A 19,333-nucleotide genomic window follows, 5' to 3' on the forward strand; every position below is an offset into this window, starting at 1 on the left:
CTACCTCTCTCGCACAGCCTCTTGGGGTCTCCTTATGCTCCCTTGTGCCTCCCCGTGCCTCATATTTATAATGAATTAGAGAGGAGTGGATAAGGCTGAGAAGAAGAGTGGAAGGGCTCTTGGAAGACTTAGTGATTTGATGCTCAAATCATAAATCTAATGGTTGCATTGGCTCCAAAAGGGGGGTAAAACTCCAAGACACTTGTTTAGAAAACTCTCAGTTCACTCCATATTTTTCTCTGTTTGAAGTGCTGTCTACTGCTTGTCTACTACTTGTAGACTGCGATTGCGGCGCATGCAATTTTTTCTGTCACTTTTCTTTATTTTTTATTTTTATAAAATCTCTAAAACTAACTAAAACATCACTTGTCTTTTCTTTTATATGACTTTCAATTCTATTTTTTTAAGGTTAATATCTCATTGTATTTTTCCCAAACAATACAAGAATGGACGCAATAATAATTTCATCGTATATTCTCTCTCCCCCTTGGGATCAAAGTGCGATTCTATAAAAAAATTTCCTACTACTTGTATGCACAATTCTTAATGTTGTCAAGTGTTTTTTTGAAAACTGAAAAGCCCTAGTCAAAATGTAGTTAGGTTTGATTTTTGCCAGCTTAGTTGTTTGCATGACTGCCTGTTTTGTTATTTCGTAGTTGGATTTCTTGTGTTTGTCTAGCTTAGGATTTGCTTCTGTCATTTTATTGAGTGTGAAACTTGATAGCCTTGGTTGAGCTTGGTATTTTTTTGGACAGGATGAAGCTTGTGTTTGTCAATAGCTACCGAACATTGAGGAACAAGGTATGTTTTTTTGTCGAAACTCTTGCACATCACAGGGGATAATGGGTTCACGAGCAATTCATGTTGCACTTGTTGATGCACTACACTCGAGGATCGTCTCCTGTTCTTATCAAATACTTCCGTTCCATGGGTTAGGATTATGCACATTTTGCACCATCATTGAGCACTAGCACGGCATGAGGTCCGCTGCAACTATATGCAGTAAATTTTAGATGCACACACACATGAGAGAGCACCTGTCACATTGAGCATGCACATTTCTTACACGCACAATATTTGGGATGCTCATCACAAAGTTAGGAACCTCTGGTTGAGTGTGTAAGGAGGTTGGGTGAGTTAGAGGGTCATGAAGGACGCCATCAATTATGAGAAGGGTTGTTCATATTTGGTCAACACCTTGAGGACCATCATTTTCTAGAGTGATTGTGAGAATTTGGATGGGTGGAGCGGAGTATCATATATTTTCTATGAGAGTTGAGAGGTGAGGATAATGAATTTTTAATTAACAAGAAATTTTGTTTGCATTTTGCATGATGCACGATCACATCTAGATAGGCTAGGCACAATTCTTCAAATGCATACATTATTTTTGTGTGAGCATGGATTGATTGATTGCATATCATGGATCCAACATTCCATATTTTTTCAAATCATGAATGATTGTGCACGGAGTTCTCTTTCATAGCATATTTCTGTTAGGACACACAGTATAAAAAACATGTTCATATCCAGAGAATATTTATTTTGAAGACTCAAGGATCAAAAGGAAATGTTGTACGTTTTACATCGTCAACGAGTATTTCTTGAAGAAAAAGAGGACATGTGTACTGAAAGTATGTGCAATTACAATAACAATAGGCCAAGGAAGGGAATAAGTCGTCCAAGATAAAAGATGGAGAAAAATGATACGATTTACGAAAATCAGTATTTTTTCCCGATTTTGATGGATTTTTGTAATTCTTCCCGCGTTGGCTTGTTGATCAGATGCTGTTTCGATCGTTTTGAGTACCTGAATGACTATATTCGGAGTTCAAATAACGAAGTTATGATCCAAACAAGTTGCAAATAGGCATAAAGGAGAAAAAATGAAAATAGTGAAAGCAGTAGAAAAGAAAAAGCCAAAAGATGAAAGCAAAAAGCCTAATGTGTGTGAGTGTGGATAGAAAACTATATAAGGAGATGAGAATGGAGTGTTAAGGGCCTTCCCCCTTGCTTACAATTGTATTATGTGAGAGAGGAGAGTGGAGGGTCGCATGCTAGAGTGAGCTCTTGTCATGCCAATTTGGAAGTTGGAGCTTTTGGGTGTCAAAGCACTGAGCATCGGCTCAAGGTTTTTAAGGTACGATAATATATTTCTCTTGGTTTGTTTTCAAATTATTGGTATTTCCATTGTGTGGTTGTGTGATGTTCTACCCGCATACCGGTTTTAAATTTTTTTGAGCTATAAGAGGCATTGTTTTTAGTCTTGTTTTGTGGTGTTTTATCAAATATCTGAATTTTTTAGATTGAGTTCTGCATTCGACAAAGTCAAGTACCCCAACCGGCACTCCTTAACGTCTCGTTATCGGGTTGTGAGTGAGGCTTGCTCTCGATCACCGCTCGTGTAACATCTCTTTTTTGGTGCCTCCACACAGAGAAGTGTCGAAATTGACATTGTTGTTATTTTGAATGTGAGTGTTTTGATTTCTTGTGATTGTTGAAAATGGTTGATAATTTTCCTGAGTTCCATGGTAATCATACTGAAGATCCCGAAAGATTTTTAGAAAAAATAGAGATGTGTTGTTTGATAGAGAGAGTGACTAATCTTGAGGATAAACTTCAGATTCTTAGGTATCAATTGCAGGGAGAAGCACGAAATTGGTTGCTTGACTTTGAGAGAAGCTTGAAATTTAAGAGACAAAATTTGGACTATGAGACCATTAAAAATGCATTTCTATCTAGGTTTAAAAAAAGAGAAAGTCAATGTGAGATATGGGTGAAAATAGAAACTTGTGTTCAAAAAGATGATCAGTGTGTTGAGGATTTTGCTAGGGAGTTTGAAAGATTGTGGAATCGATGGAGCTTAACATTGTTAGAAGGTGAGATAGACCCAGTAATGCTGAAGATAATGTATTTTGTGAATGGGTTGAAATTAGAAGATTGGAGAGTGAAATTAGAGGTAAAAACCCTAAGACTTTTGAGAAAGCGGTGAAGATAGCTCAATATCAAGAGAGGAAGACCAAAAGACAAAAAGAATTAGGGTTTGATGAACCAAGGGAAAGATTGAGTTCAAGGCGAGTTGAGAGAAAAAATTTTGAGGAGAAGAGAGTTAGTTTTTCCGATCCTGAGAGAGATATACTATATTCTCTATTTAGAAGGGATGAGTTGACTTGTGAGAAATCAATTGAAGTCTGTGAGGAGAAACTCCCTAGGGTGGTTGAGAAGAAAAATACTTGTTTGACTGATTGGAGTGAAGAGTCTAGGAGTGCGAATTCATACCCATTGACCACGGATACTTCTAGTCCAGTGATTAGAGATTTAACTAAAGAAGAGGGATCGACTGATGATACTTTGGAGCTTGAGGACTATAAAGATGAGCTAGAGTGGGATCTGAGTTGTAAAGAAGAAAATGAGAGACCATATTGTTTTAAGGACAAAGATTTTTCATGTTCTTTGGGAGAGGATGAGAGTCAAGAAAGTTTTGATATTTCTGATGAGGGAAGGTGTGATGAAAATTCTAATAGTCATGGCAGTGTTGAAGAGAGTAAAGACAATTTAGAGAGTGAGTTTGTTTGGCTTGGTGATAGTATAGATAGATCTGATTGCTTGAAAGAGGAAGAGAGAATTGAGGATGAATTTTTGAGTTTGTTAGAAGACTATGAGGGGTAGGGCTTAGAAACTATAAGTTTTCAAGATGAAGTTAAGGGTTCGAATTTGTTTCCTGATGAGTTTGTTGAGATTTGTTATGAGTTTGATGATCAAGAGAGTATTGAGGTTTTAGGTTCTGACTCATGTTGTGATTTTGGTGTTGGTGTTGTTGACTCAGTTGAGTCTTGTGAGTTGGTTGGTGATGTTTTGAGTAGCCCTGGAGAGGCTTTTGTTTGTGGTGTTGATGATGTGGTTTTGAGTAGACCTAATCTCTTACTCCTTGATAGTTGTGATGATGATTGTTTGGTTGGTTTAGGCAACAATGTCGAAGAGAAAACTTCATCTGATAGTCTTTTGGTTTCTTTGAGTTCTCCTAGGATTTGTGATGATTTTGATTGGGGTTTTGAGGATCTTGAGAGTGACGTTGATGAGGATGTAAGAGAGAATTTGAGTAAGGCTTTGAAAATAATTGAAAATTTGAGGGAAGAGAGATTTAAAACCAAGGAAATAGAGTTGAAAGGTATTTGTGAGGAGGAAGTTAAGGATTTTGTAGTTGAGGAGTCCTTGGTTGAGGTTTTAGACCCAAAATTGTTGTATTGTGAAGATGTTATTCATGATGATATAGAGGTGAATGTTTCTTCAGTTTCTTGTGAGGTTTCTTATAAGGATAATATGGAAGGTGTTTACCACTCTTTGTATGTGAAAGACTCGATGGAGTCTTGTATTGTTGATGAGTTGAGTGATGTGGCTGGGTGTCCTGGAGTGATCCCATTTGTAGATGTTGTTGGTTCTTGTGGCGTTATGAGTCCGGAGTTGACTCCTTTTGATGTTGTGTTTGATTTGAATATTGAGTTGAGAGATCCTTACATAGTATCTTTAGGAGAAGTTGTAGATGAATCAGTGGATGAATTTGAGATTGGCAACAAAGAAAGGGTCAAAATTTTATTTAAAGACTCTAAAAGTACCATATTTTTTCGTAGGGAGGATGGGAGGGATATGAAGATGTTGAATTATGGTTGGGATTTGAAGAATTTAGAGGATGATGTATTTTCCTTAGATGGTAAGGATTGTCTCAAGGATTTTCATGAGAATTTCATGGATGAGTTTTGTCTACTTGTAAAGGAGTTGTTTGAGAGAAATGTGCCATTTGTGTTTATTGAGAAGATTGTGGATAGATCATTGGATTTGATTTTTGATTGGCTTATAAATGTTGCATCATTTTATGAAAGAAACTGCTGCACATGAATGTTTGCAGACTAGGGGGAGGGCTAAATATGTCAAGTGTTTTTCTGAAAACTGAAAAGCCCTAGTCAAAATGTAGTTAGGTTTGATTTTTGCCAGCTTAGTTGTTTGCATGACTGTTTGTTTTGTTATTTCGTAGTTGGATTTCTTGTGTTTTTCTAGCTTAGGATTTGCTTCTGTCATTTTGTTGAGTGTGAAACTTGATAGCCTTGGTCGAGCTTGGTATTTTTTTGGACAGGATGAAGCTTGTGTTTGTCAATAGCTACCGAACATTGAGGAACAAGGTATGTTTTTTTGTCGAAACTCTTGCACATCATAGGGGATAATGGGTTCACGAGCACTTCACGTTGCACTTGTTGATGCACTACACTCAAGGGTCGTCTCCTGTCAGAATGTCAATCAACTTGAAGCCTTCCATGCTTCTTCCTCCTCACATGCCTTGTCTAACTTGCCTTGCATTAAGACCTTGATTTTTTAAGGAGGCTTTGGGAAAGAGGGGAGCTTCCTCACATGTGCTTTAGTCCTCAAAACTTTCTTGCGGCAACGTGCCTCAAAGAATGGATGTGCCCTAACTAGTGAATTCCCAAAACCATCCTCGACAGGCTGCAAGCTAATAAGTGGATGAGGTAGTTGCAACGACACCTTTGCTTGTTGGAAAGACATCTGCATTTGAAGAGCAAGACGTGAGCAAACTCTAGTAGTTCCACATCACCATCTGCCAAGCACACATTATTTTAAGACAACCATAAAATTTATAGGTGGTTAAAGTTAAGATTGATCATACCCAACACTTACCACACTGGAAGAGTGTCTCATCAACAATTTGGCGTATTTGTGCAATCTTATCCTCATTTGATGTCATTGATGAGCCTAATAATAAACCTCCAATAATCAATGAATATTTACTTGCAACAATTTAACAACGATAGATTAGAGTTATTTGTACCTGCACCAACCCCACGAGAAGACATGGGAAGTGGGTCCTTAACATTGGTTGGGTCCATGTGGCATAAGAATCCATGACCTATCGAAATTCTCAAATAACAATAACTTAGCAACTTAGATTGTAAAAAGCACAACAAGGAACTTCTAGCAACAAACAGAATGACTCACATGGTACATCTTTATTGGACAAGTTGTACAAGTCCATTGATGACATGGGAAAAATTTAAACCACCGATCATCAACACCTTTGCTTGGTGCTTGCCAAGGTTGCCACGCATGGCCCACTCACATGAGCAACATGGCCACTCGCAATTTGCATTCTCAACTTTATGCCACATATCAATTCTACTTTGGCTCTTCACCAAGGCAACCTTGTGATCAACATCCAAGAACATTACATTATCATCTGGGATTCCTTTGGCGCTTTGCACCAAGCTTGCAACAGCATCCAAGATATTAAAGTTTTTTTTGAACATGGCCTTCTTCAACATATCTTGATACCAATAATAAGAATGACAAGGGCCAATAGCTTTTGTAGAAGCCAATCTACCCTCCGACCATGAATTGTCTTACATCCAGTAAAAAATCATGATTTTAGAATCCCATGATAGGACTTGATGCTACCATTTGTCTCTTGATTTAAGTGTGGGAAATTCCGAGCTGGTCGATCGACATTCCTTGGAAAGTAAACAATAAAATTTAGGCAAATAAGAGAGGGAAAATACTTAACTAGGCCACAAATCATTACCTATTGATGCCATCCACTAGTCCTTAAAGTACTTAACAAAGCTCCTCCTCCCTATACCTATGTAAAAAGTCATCCATCAGATCTCTAGCTTCTTGCTCTGTATTCACGTGATTGGTGTGCACTTGTCTTCGCATGTTCATTATCTAGCCCAGCACCCTAAACATGTCCGCTCGTTTTGAGGTATCAAAAACCTTATTTATCAAGTTCTTTAACCAAGCCCGTCGGACATGCCAAATGCAAAGGTATACTGGCACGCCAAAGACCTCCCTATTTCAAACAAAAAAATATAATGAACCTCCAATCCCATGAACCACCAAACGAACCTCCAATCCCATGCACAATGCAACATAAAAGTGCTATAAATAAAGAATTAATATGGAGGAATGCCTTATAGATGGCTTACCTGATAGCTTGTATTTCTGCAAGTGCATCATCTACCATAAATGCATTAGACTGCCATGATTTTTTTGCCTCAAACATTCAATCCTGAAAGGCCAGTAGCCATGCTCGAATGTCAGTCATGGTGCTCGAAGATGTAATGACCCATGCAATAGGGTTGCCATTACAATGAGAGTCAATCACCAAGATGGTGTATAGCTGAAACTGCAGAAGACTATTCTTGTTAACATTAATAAAAAAATTTCAATGAACATAAAAATTAGTGTAAATTATTTTTCTAATACTACACCTTATATTTGTTAGTTCCAAATGTAGCATCCATTCCCAACAACCCATCGTTTCCATGCACTTTTGCCATCTCTAGTTGCCAATCAGTTTGCACACCGAGTGCAAATGCATTCCCTTTTGCCTCATCAAAGAGCTGATAAAAAAAGGTTTGTCTCTTATTGGTAAGGAACCAATTGTGCACGTTGCGTGCATCATCCTAGTCCGTTTAATGCAAAGTGATAGCTTCTAGCTTTCTTGAAAATTTTAAAATATCCTGTAACATAAGAAAAGTATCTCTTGTGGTCTTCAAGATACCATCTTTGGCACCCCTCTGCACTGTGTGTATATGTTGCTGCAAAACTTGTTGCGAGGTATACCCTTTGTGAAGCATGTCATAGATCCATGATTCCATCCTCATTAATAGCCATGGTGCAAAGGCCATCCTTGCATTGGATTGTCCAGTGTATAGTGCACCATGACACACATTTCCTTTTGCATTAGCAGGCTCGTATTGTATATAATTCAAAAGGCAAATTGTGGGCCAAAGGTATAGTTGTGTTGCCACAAAGTGGCATTGACAACCCACAGCATAGGTTTGGACTCAACCCTTCGTTTGCCGGCCTTTTTTTGGATTTTCATGGATGGTGGGTTATCACGAGCATCAATCGAACCAAAGTTACACCAAAACCTATAGAATAGAAATAAAATATAACATTCAATGGTATTGCACAAAGTACTTTAGATTGATTAGAGTATGCCACTTTTGGATTTTAAAATATTGATTTACCCGATAAGTTGCATATGACTATCTAGCATCAGACGTAGAAGTTTTTCCTGGTGCATTCTTTGAGGTCCATTGCTTGCGAAATCCAATTGGAGCATCCTTTCTTTGGGATTCACAGCATATGAAATCATCCAATTGGTCCCATGGAATGTACGCGATGTTCTGGATGTCAAATTTTAATGACGGATTTGAATGTGCCTCTCCCATTGAAGATTTGAGGCATCAAAGGGACCAGATGGAAGATTTTGGACATAAATTTTTTGATTGGCAATAGTGGATGTGGAATGTTTGATGTTGATGGGAATCATGGTGAAAGGTAGAAATGGCAGCTTCAAAAAATAGTAGAAAGGTGTGTTTTTTTAAGCTATGGAAAGATTTGTTACGCTACTTAATAAACTGTTATGGTGAAAGGGAATCACAAGAGAGTAGTGCATTGAGAAAGAGAAAGTAGAGGTTCATCCAGGAGTTGGCCATCCAAGAGTGCTTCAACAAGTGTATCCAAGGATGCTACAATGTACTCAACTTCTACTGATGATGCAGTCAAGGTGGTGAGCTATGGTGCCTTCTACATGAGGAGACAGTTCCATTTGCAAACATAAAAAGGTGGTTAGAGATGCAGGAGGAGAGTGGAAAATGAGGAAGGGAGAAATCCCATGGTGGAGGCCGAGGAGGAATGGAGGGAGAGGGTGATTCACATGGAGACGATAGGGCCTACTCCGAAAAGTGACTCCATGGTGAAGTAAGAAGGGGAATCCCACTAATGATAGGCTAGTTCACCAAATGATTGTTAGAAAAGAAAATCAAGATGTCATGTGAAGTGAGTTCTCCAATGGAAACAATGTTTTGTTGAATCCCACTCCCATAATAAACTCTATCTAGATCGGCTTGTGTGCTATTTGGGAGGGTGATCATAACGTTTCCATATCCATATACATGTTATGCACTATGGTTTCCCATAAGAACACTAAAATGGTGATCAAGATATTGATAAGAAGTGAGCTAGTCCAAATGATGTGTCATGTGATGTGTGGCTCCTGTGTCTAAGTACCATATGTTGTTATTGCTTTTGTGCATGGAGGTGGCCATAAACAACCTTGAGGTAGTAGGATTGTCCTCTTCATCATATCTGGAGGAAGTTACTATATGTATATGCTCTACATCACATGCGTTCAAGGCCTATTTATAAATATCCTTATCTATAAAATATTATTGAATAAAACATAACCCTTTTCTATTCAATCTGTAAATAACCCCTTTATATTACACCCTTCTGTATGTAAAAAATGTATAAAAATGGTATTTTAAAAATACCTTATTTTGAACCCATGTGATGCACACATATATTCATGAGAGTAACTTACCCGAGCATCATATGTAGAAAACATAGAGCAATGTGCTTGTGCAGTGTGATAAGATTTTGGAGAGTTACCATAGCTTTCACCCTTTGAGTAGCAATATTCATCAAGATGCCCATCCTTGTGATAATAGCTACATTTATTGTTGTTATAGGGAATGCTTTGTGGGAAATAGAGCCTCCTCATTGATGATGGGGTCGAGATTGAGGAGGGTGGGAGTGGTAACAACTACTTTCCTTGTGAAACTCCATGGGAATGGCAAGAGCCACTGATTTCAGACCATTATATTGATCCTATAGAGCCTCCTCTTTGTGAATTTTTGAGACCAAACCTTGTAGTTAAAGTGTCGATGAAGGTTTAGTAGTGACAGATGGTCTCCATGAAGATGAGAGGGCCACAAGTACAAGCATGGTTGGGAATCTTTCAAAGATGTCCATCCTTGAAATAAGAACTTCGTCAAGCAACAAGATTCATCCATCAAGAAATTTAGAGTCAGCTTGTCCTTCTTGTATGGTAAAGTTAATGAGTCTCTTAATCGGAGAGACTTAGTAGATTAAATTTTTGTGCTCATAGTTGTGTTTAAAAAACTACCAAATTTCTTTGGAACTGGTGAGGGTCCTTACCATTTGTACTTGCCTATCTTCACAAGCAATGGAGGATGATTTCCATGCGAGTGATGATATCTATCATGTCCTATGCTTGGATATCACGGAGATCTAATTTTTCCTTGAGGTCATTGGGTCAATTCTCCTCTCCAAACACAACTTTCCAAAGGTTAAGTTGCATCAAGTAAAGCTCCATCCATTTTCATGATGGTGTGCATTCACTCTTGAAAAAACTCAAAAGAAGGATGTTTATTGGTTGAGTAGTTGGAATAAGGTTAATGTCACTTCAGCATATTTGGTTTGTCTAGCCTGCGAGCTTGCCTTATGTTCTATCTAATAGATGAATAAGGTCAAAAATGGGGTATTTGTCAATGCTTTTTGGCATACTTGTGCATGGATGAAGGCAATGTGAGGGTGATAGGTAGGAGTAAGATACTCATTGAGTGGTGATTATTTTGCAAAAACTCATGAGACCTTCGGATTTGGCAATTAACTTGGAGAAAAACATGTTGATGCTAGGGGAAGTAAATTGTTATTTTTTTTCATTAGAAGACATAAGATATTGTATTGATAAATAATCTCACATGGGAGGACACTTAAGCATTTAATTGAGAGGTATATCAAGCTTATACTTTTGTGGTATATGAGAGGGAAGGAGAAAAGCATGCTTTTAGAGCATACAACCATGGTTTGAGGCCAGCTTTTGCTACCGTGGTGGGGATAGAGAAAGTTTGTGAATGGTTAGTGAAAAGGGCTCTTAGGTCCTCTAGAGAAGGAGTTCATGAAGAAGAAAATGGAAAAAAATCTGGAGTATACTCGGAGTATAGCAGTCTATGGAAAGAAAAAGAGGAGCCGTAGCTAAGGAGGTGGTAGTTTCAGAGGAGGAATAGCCAAGGAGGTTGCAATTGTTGCCATGATCACTGTGTCATTTCAATGTGACACCATGTTGGCATGGCTCGTTGTCTCTAGATAAACTATGAGAGCTACCACGTTGGAACAGAAGTAATTCAATTTGGTTGCCATGATGGGACTTTGGAGATGCCAAGAACAACATGTTTAGTGGTGTAAAGGTGTACAAATACGGGGAAAGAACTTGCAAGAGCTTCAAACTTAATGCAAGTCGAAGCATCTCCTTAACCAGTCAATTACTACACTAGTGCTTTTAGTGCCTTCTTAGTTTGGACAATGGACAAGATTGATATTGGGAGTCCCCTCATCTACTAGCTCAATTGAAAGCATCCAACCACTCTTCATCACTTTAGGATGGCTATGATATGAAGCCATTGTCCATGGATGCAGCAATGGAGCTCTTAGTATGATTAAGAGCAAGGTTTTGGATGTGGCCAACTGAGAATAGCAACAATGTTTACCAGAGTGCACCATCTTCAAGAAAGTTTTTATGGAATCTCTGATCATGATTGAAACCATAAAAGATTCCAACAATTCAAGCATTAAGGTTATCCACATGGTGCGGGGCATAATCCTCATGGAGTTAGGCTAACTTAATGGTCATCAAGGAGCAAGGGGGCTTGTTATAGTGCAGAAGAGGTGGATTATAATCACATTTGAATTATAGGTTGGATATAGTCCATCTTTCAAAAGCTGAAGCTTGGTGGAGTTGAAGAAAAGACAAGCCATTCAAGCCTTCCTAAGATAACATTGTTCAAAGACTTATCATTGAAGGTGCTAATATGAAGTTGTTAAGTGCTATCATGGCAAACTAAATCTCAAAGCAAAGTACTTTTATACCCACCTTCCTCAACGTCCATGGAAATTGTTGCCAAGTACTATCATGTTTGACTTGGCTTACTAAGTAGGGCAATCCTTATACCACTAGGATAGGTCAACTAGTTGTGACCTAAGGTGACTATATTGAACCCCACTCTATTATCTCTCTCTTCTCTTTTCTCTTCAGCTTCATGATTCTCTATCTTAGCATTCTCACCTCATTAGGGAATTTTCAAGTCTCAAAAATGCTTATCAAGATGTACAAAGAGAGTGCTCTAGACAAATGGGAGCGAAGTCTCTATAACGAAAGTTTTATTTTTAAAAAGTAAAAACTCACTCTATAAACATATATGGATACAATATTACTATAGATTTTTATTATGAATATCTATAATAATGGTATAGGGTCTTGGATACTTTACACTAATGGCATATCTGGGATTGTATGATGATGATAATTGGATATAAATTTAAATTACCAAAAAGCCTAGTGTTCCTCTTTTTTCCCTCCCTTGTTTTGTTCTTTTTATTTCTTTCCTTTCTTGGTAGTAGCTTGTTTCTCTCTCTTCCCTCTCTCTACTACCATCAATATACAAATTCAACCTTCAATAAGGCAGCCAAGCTCTAAACATCTATATTAATTCATTCCAAATAGATAGAAGATGGACTGCTATCATTATAAGAAAAGGCAGCTACATTGCCATGCAACAAGCAAAACATAGGAAAAGACAGTTATGTGAGATTTCTTTCATATTTGCTCGGAAGGGTAGGATCAAAGGTTTCAAACTTGGAGCCTAGAGCTTCAAATCTTATGTTGCATAGATTGAATTGTAAGTATTTTGTTCTCAACATTTTTCTTTTATTAAACTTGGTTCATGATGGCAGTAGCAAGTAAGTTTCCTTTTAGTTTTTAAACATCTTTTTTTTCCTAAGGTTTAGCTATGAAGTTTTTAATTTTAGTCCTTATTCTTATGTAGGGCATTTGAAATATTAAACTCAAGATTCATTGTGTGATAGCGATAAGAGAGAAGTAGGGTTCTACACATGATTAGGAGTTTGGAATTGAAAATGAGATATAGTGTTTTTGTACAATGAGGGATCAAAGAAGATTATTTTAAAAAACTCGAGAGATAATACAATTATCGAGAGTCCAATTTTATGAATATGCTAGAATATTTCTTTTTAACAATCATTAAGGATTGGCGTAAGTATTGATGCCTCAAGGCGAGTCACTCAAAACTTTGTAAGCATATCACATGGATTCAAAATAATAGATTTTCAAAATACCAATCTTATAAATTTTTTACATGTGTAAAGGTGCCACATAAAGGGGACATTTATAGATTAAATAGAAAAGGGTGTATTTTATTTTGAGAAATTTCATAGATAAGGATAGTAGGTGATATAGATGGTTTGCATATAGTGAGCCTCTTGAGATTGATGCTTCTTATCTTGAAATATAACTTATTTGTAGTGTATAGGTAGTAATAGTATTTTCCCATATTAAAGAAACTAGCCAAAGATAACAAGAATAGAAAAGGATAAGCCACATTGCAATGTAATGATTTCTCTCGACAATTCTTCATCTATTTAGAGAGAGCAAAACAAGAGAGACTTGTAACATTTCCCCCCCATGACCCCCCCATGCCCCCCCCATAGGAACTCTTCCCCCCCCCCCCCCCCTTAAATTGTTTTCAATTTTTTTTTTATCTCTCCCTCTCTCTCCCCCTGCCGTGTGCTTGGTGGGGAGAGAGAGAGAGTAGATGTGTGGAAGATGGGGGGCATGCAGCCCCCCTAGGTGGCGGGGGGGCGGAGGTCGCCTCCCCCCCCCTGTGGGGGCTCGTGGAGAAGAGGGGAGAAGCTCCCCCCTGCGGATTGTCAGAGAGCCCCCCCTTGTCAGAGACATGTGGCCCCTTCCTAGCTGTAAGCACTGGCCGTGAGCAATAGCGGTCCCCTCCCTCCAATTCTGCAGTGCACACCCCCTCGGCGTGCGATCGGTAGCCCACCCCACCTGTGATCGTTGTGAGAGAGAGAAGGGGTAAGAAGTGAGAGAAGAGGGAAGAGAGAGGAGATAAGAAGAAAGATAAGGAGAAGAAGAGAAGGGAAGAATAGAGAGAGAAGAGAGAAGAGGGAGGAGAGAGAAGAGGGAGAGAAGAGAGAGAAGAGGGAGAGAAGAAGAGAAGGAGAAGAAAAGGAGAAGAGAAGAAGGAAGAGGAGAGGGAGAGAGAAGAGAAGAAGTGAAGATGAAGGGGTAAGGAGAGAGACAGGAGAGAAGGAAAAGAAGGAGAAGTAGAGGGAAGAGAGAGAAGAGGGAGAGAAGAAGAGAGAGAAGGGAGAAGAAGAAGAAGAGGAGGAGAAGACGTAGTAAGAGGAGGAGAAGGAGAGGGAGAAGTAGAAGAGGAAGAAGAAAGGGTGGAAGGAGAGAGAAGAGAAGTAGTGGAAGAAGAAGAGGATGGACGCAAGTCACATGTGATCCGGGCATTAGGAATAAGTATAATTGCATGCCAATTATTTTATCAATATTTCTGTGGACTATCGCAAATGGATACGCTCCTAGCTAGTGACCTAACCCTAAATGGATTGTTGACCCAAGTTATGCTTGGTGGGCTGAAAAGGTTGTAAATCCCTTAAGCAAGTGTTTTGATACATCCAATTAAAATTTTGATTGTGCATGCAATGGGATTGCGATGCCTTGAAGCAAGAGGTTATGGACTCAACTGTTTGTTAATGTGGTTTTGGATGTTAACCCAACTGGGGAGTATTTGATGATTTTATGGCCGGGTCTGAGATGACTCATTGCCATGAAAATGAAAGGGATGTTTTCCCTAGCAATTATTACTATGATGGTTGCTTCAGCTATGGTTGATTTCCTAAAGGAATAATTAAGGAAGGATGGCGCTAGCTACCCCCCGCAAGCCGCCAAACCCTAACCAAGGGGGTTATGCATCCGAGTCGGGAATGTGAATCAAACCCGCCGCGAGAGGTCTCTCCGTGGAAATCACTTGGCATAGGAGGACGCTTGGGTGCCAGTGGGGGCTCTAGCCGTAAATCCCAATGCCTCCGGGCCCTACACAAGTGTTCTATGTGACTCGAGATGGGATCTCGAGGTCTTGATACTAGTCACAAGGCGCAATCTCGAAGGGATAAACCTTCGGGTTTTATTGTCGAAAGACGGAAGGATTTTTTTGCGGAGGTAGAAAGGAGCACTTAATTCTCGTGTATGGGTAGGAGACACACATTAATCCGAAGATAAGTTAATGAAGTGTTTGATCTTGTTTTATCTTGTCTTCGTGTTTGTGGCCTAAATTACATTGTCATCGTGTTGAGGGTTGAAGGTCTACCACCGGGGTTTAGAGCAGAAGAAGAGTGTGGGATTCAAGGATTGGAGAAGATTTGGGTTTTAGAAATGACTTAGTTGAAAAAGAAGATATCAAGCTTTTTCTATTTATTTAGCATACATGAATGGAATGAATGACTTTGTCTTGATCACATCAAATGCATATGGGAATAATAAGTCTTTACATTAGGGATAATCTCAGATTTAAACCAAATGCATATTCCAAATGTAAGCTCAAATGGTTTTCATTTCATGAACATGGATGGATAACAACTCCAAGAAACAAGTATTTTGATGGTAGATACAAGTACATTCAAGACATAGATTGAAATGCACTAATAAAGCATAATTTTAACTTCAGCCCTATTTTAAAACAATAATTTCCAGTCCATAATCAAGCTCCAAAAGTGTACATAATCTCAAGAATAAGCTCCTCTAATCATTCACAAGTAAAGCCCTGATGTTAAGAGGTCAATTTCCTCTATTATAACCACATAGACCACTTATTTACTCATCAAAATGGACAGGAATAGTGGGCTACCCTGTTTATGACTAGTTTTTTCAGTCCATAACAGCCCATACACCTTCAGAATCCTCCCCTTTGCTTGCCCCAAAGTCACTCAAGTACTTGGGTAAAAGACGGGCTTCATTGGACCATGAATAAGGTAAAAGAATGAGAGAAGACGTACATAAGAGCAGGCTGAATACTTTTTCTCAGGTTTTCCCCTTTTATGGACTGTCATACCATTCATTTTCGTCATACCAAATGGATGGGTAAGAAGAGCTCTCACCTTCCTTGTTTGTATCTCCTTCTTTAGCTCTAGTTTGTCTTGAGTTTGCATGCTTTGGAGCATGCACCATAGCCCACAGCTCCTTCTCCAGTTGCCACAAGTATGCAAGCCCGTTTTTTGCGCCGAAAAATGCGGGCTGCATCCTGCTTAGCTCCCACTTTTCACTTTGACCACTTAGGTCACTTACATGTCATTTTAGTCCATTATTTCAGGTCCCACATGAACCTAGTGGACTTTTGGCACTTTTCTTGATTTCTAACCAAATTTTCCTCTTGAACCAATGTGACTTAGCCTACAAACTGTCAATTACTTCCAGTTGATCAAGTTATGGGTTCCCATAGACTTAATTTTTTATCAATATACATGATACAACTGAAAATGGTATGACAAATACAAAGGAACTTATGAAACTAAGTGATATCTAAGTTGGTTGTTGGGTAAAAATGACTGAGTTATGTATGAAAATTCCTCATATAAATCCTAGTAAAGTTCTTCTGTGTTCATAAGAATTCCAAGATTTATATTATGAACAATAAACTTTCTGACATTTATCCCCTCGTAACGTGCATATCCTCCGGCATGTGCCATTTCACAAGATTACAGGTTAAGGAGGGTCTTCTTTTGACATATCTTCATCTTCATCCTCTAAGTCTTCTTCATCTTGCTTGTCTTCAAGTAGATGGCTCATATCCAAGTCATCAAGCTCATAAGTAGAAGACTCTCTCCGTTTGAAGAGCTTGATATGTTTACCGGCTATTGGTACCTTGACCATGGTCCCATCCATTTCAGCCAAAGTATAAGTAGCATTATCATGTACTACTTTCACCACATATGGACCAAACCATCGCTTGGCTAACTTCCTATGAGCACTATATTGATTGTCCAGGCTGTTGTCATAGACAAGTACCCAATCATTCTCTTGAATATCTCTTGGAGGGAGTCGATGATGCTTGTCAAATCTCTTCTTATTCTTCAATCTTGCTGCCTTCAGCCTTTCAATAGCTGTCTTGATATCTTCTGGCCTTCTTTCAAGCTGCCTTATGCGCAAAATCAGCAACTCTTCTCTATTTATGCCTTCATCCCAAGGCAAGATACTCCATGTGACAATAGACTCCTCAATAGGCATAACAGGTGGCTGCCCATATATTAGTTCAGCCGGCATATAACCTATTACTGCACTATGGGTAGTTCTATCAGCCCATAATGCAAATGGAAGCATTCTAGGCCATTCTCTCATCTTTCCTCTACAAGATTTTGCCAATGCTTTGAGAATTGGTTGGCCTCTTTCACTCTTACCATTGCCTTTAGGATTGTAGGCTGATGTAAATCCTAAAGGCTGATGTAAGAGATAGCTTGATTCCCAATTGAGCAAAGAAATGGCAAGCCTCATCGGCATCCAATTCTCCTCTATCAGAAGTTACTTTGGCAACACAGCCATACCTGCAAAATACTTCTTCAAGTAAAAATCTACAAACGGATTGAGTAGACTTTGTTGTCAAGGCTTTTCCTTCCACTTGATTTGTGAGATCTTCTCTAGCAAGTACTAGATATCTCATGTTCCAAATTACTGTAGGCATGGTTACTAAATCAATAACCCATCTATAGTGAATGGATAAAGGAAAGGTAGGCTAAAGCCCATCTCTATGCTTAACCATAGAGTACATTTGACAAACATGACAAGACTCAACAAAATTCTCAATGTCTTTATACATGTTTTGCCACCAAAATTTCTCTTTTATTTTTGCAAAAGTGCCCCATATGCCTCTATGACTAGCCAATAGCCTTTCATGGAATTCTTGCATAACCTATCTTTGAGTCTTCTTGTCTCCTAAGACACTAATAGGCGGCGCCCTTCCTTTCTTTTTCGCATGCCTACAAAGGTAACCATCTTTGAGAAAAAAGCCATAGGCTTTTCTCTTGATTCTTGTGAACTCTTCATTAGTCCAATCTTCCTTTTTTGTCATAGTGCTCAGAAATTGGCCAATTTTTAGCCAATCACATGCATAATTCTTCTTTAAAGTGCGAACAAACCATAACAAAACATTGAGCATGTTGTCTTTCAGCTGCCCAACACTGTCCTTCTATGGTTGTTTCTTCTTTCTTTACTGCTGTAAATTTTGTTTCAACAATTGAACTTGTTGTACTTGCTGTAATTAATGTTGTATCTACATTTTTGACTGCTGAACCATCATTAGGTACAGCTGTACTTGTTGTTTTCAGATCTGTACATGCAATTACAACATCATTTTTAGCAAATATAGACTCTGATTCTTCCTCATCCATCATCTCTTCTTCATCCTTATATCTGGCACCTGAAAGCATGTCAGCAACTGGATTATCTCTTCCTGCAATATGTTTCAAATCAGGACTTAAGGATTTAATATAGGCTATCCATCTTAGCATAGCTATGTCGGGAGTGGAGCAGTTGGTAATCATGCCCAAGAGTGGAAGACAATCTGTTTCAACTATTACATGTGCGCCCATGAAGTACTCCCGGTCACATTTCAATGCAGTTACCACTCCCCAAAGTTCTCTTTTAATTTGAGCATACTTTCTTTGTCGTTCATTAAGAACCTTCACTCCAAAGTGAATTGCATATTTGTTACCTTCAAGATTGTCTTGACCGACCGAGTGCCCATCCTATTCCAATAGGACTTGTATCCACTGTGAGTATGATAGGCTGTCCATTAGAGTAATTAGCCCTCTTTAAGGTGGGGGCTGAAATCAGCAATTTCTTCAATTTCCAAATAGCTTGAGTATGCTCTTTTTCCCATATAAACCTTTGGCCTTTTCTTAGCAGTTGATAAAGATTTTCAGCAACATGGGCGAAATGTGGGATCTAAGGTAGAAGACACATGCTCCAAGAAATCTTCTCACCTCCGAAACATTTGTGCATATTTCCCGCATTTTGCTGATAGCATCAATCTTGGTTGGAGAAGGCTTTCGGCCATATGGACCATACATATGCCCTACCACAAGAACTTCTTCGACTCCAAAAACAGATTTAGCACCTGAAAGAGTAAGATGGACTTCTTCCAATTTAGACAATATTTGAGCAGAATCATTAATATGATCGAAAACAAACTTGTGACATCCAAGTTCATTGAGTTCTTCCTTCTTCTCATGAGCTCCACATCCTTTGATCAGTACATCATCAAGGAAAGGAAGAGTTAGTTGGAGAATATAATCTCTCAATACTTTATGCATGGCATTCATCATGTGAGCTACTGAATTTGTAGCTCCTTGAGGTAGAGTACACATGCGGACTAAACCAAGAGGCATCTTCATCGTGGTAATGTCTCAGCTCTCCAAAGCAATCTGAAATTGGTCATAGCCCGAATATAAATCTCCCATGGAATAAATTTCTCTACCTGCAAAAGCCTCAGCAAATTCATCAACAATTGGCCCCGAACCAACATTTCTAATAGTGACTTTATTGAGAGGCTGTAAATCTTGAATGAATCGCAAAGATCCATTCTTCTTA

The sequence above is a fragment of the Lygodium microphyllum genome, chromosome 16 (genome assembly GCF_053477565.2).
Source record: "Lygodium microphyllum isolate KBCC chromosome 16, Lygodium_microphyllum_v1.1.10, whole genome shotgun sequence".
Lineage (NCBI taxonomy): Eukaryota > Viridiplantae > Streptophyta > Polypodiopsida > Schizaeales > Lygodiaceae > Lygodium > Lygodium microphyllum.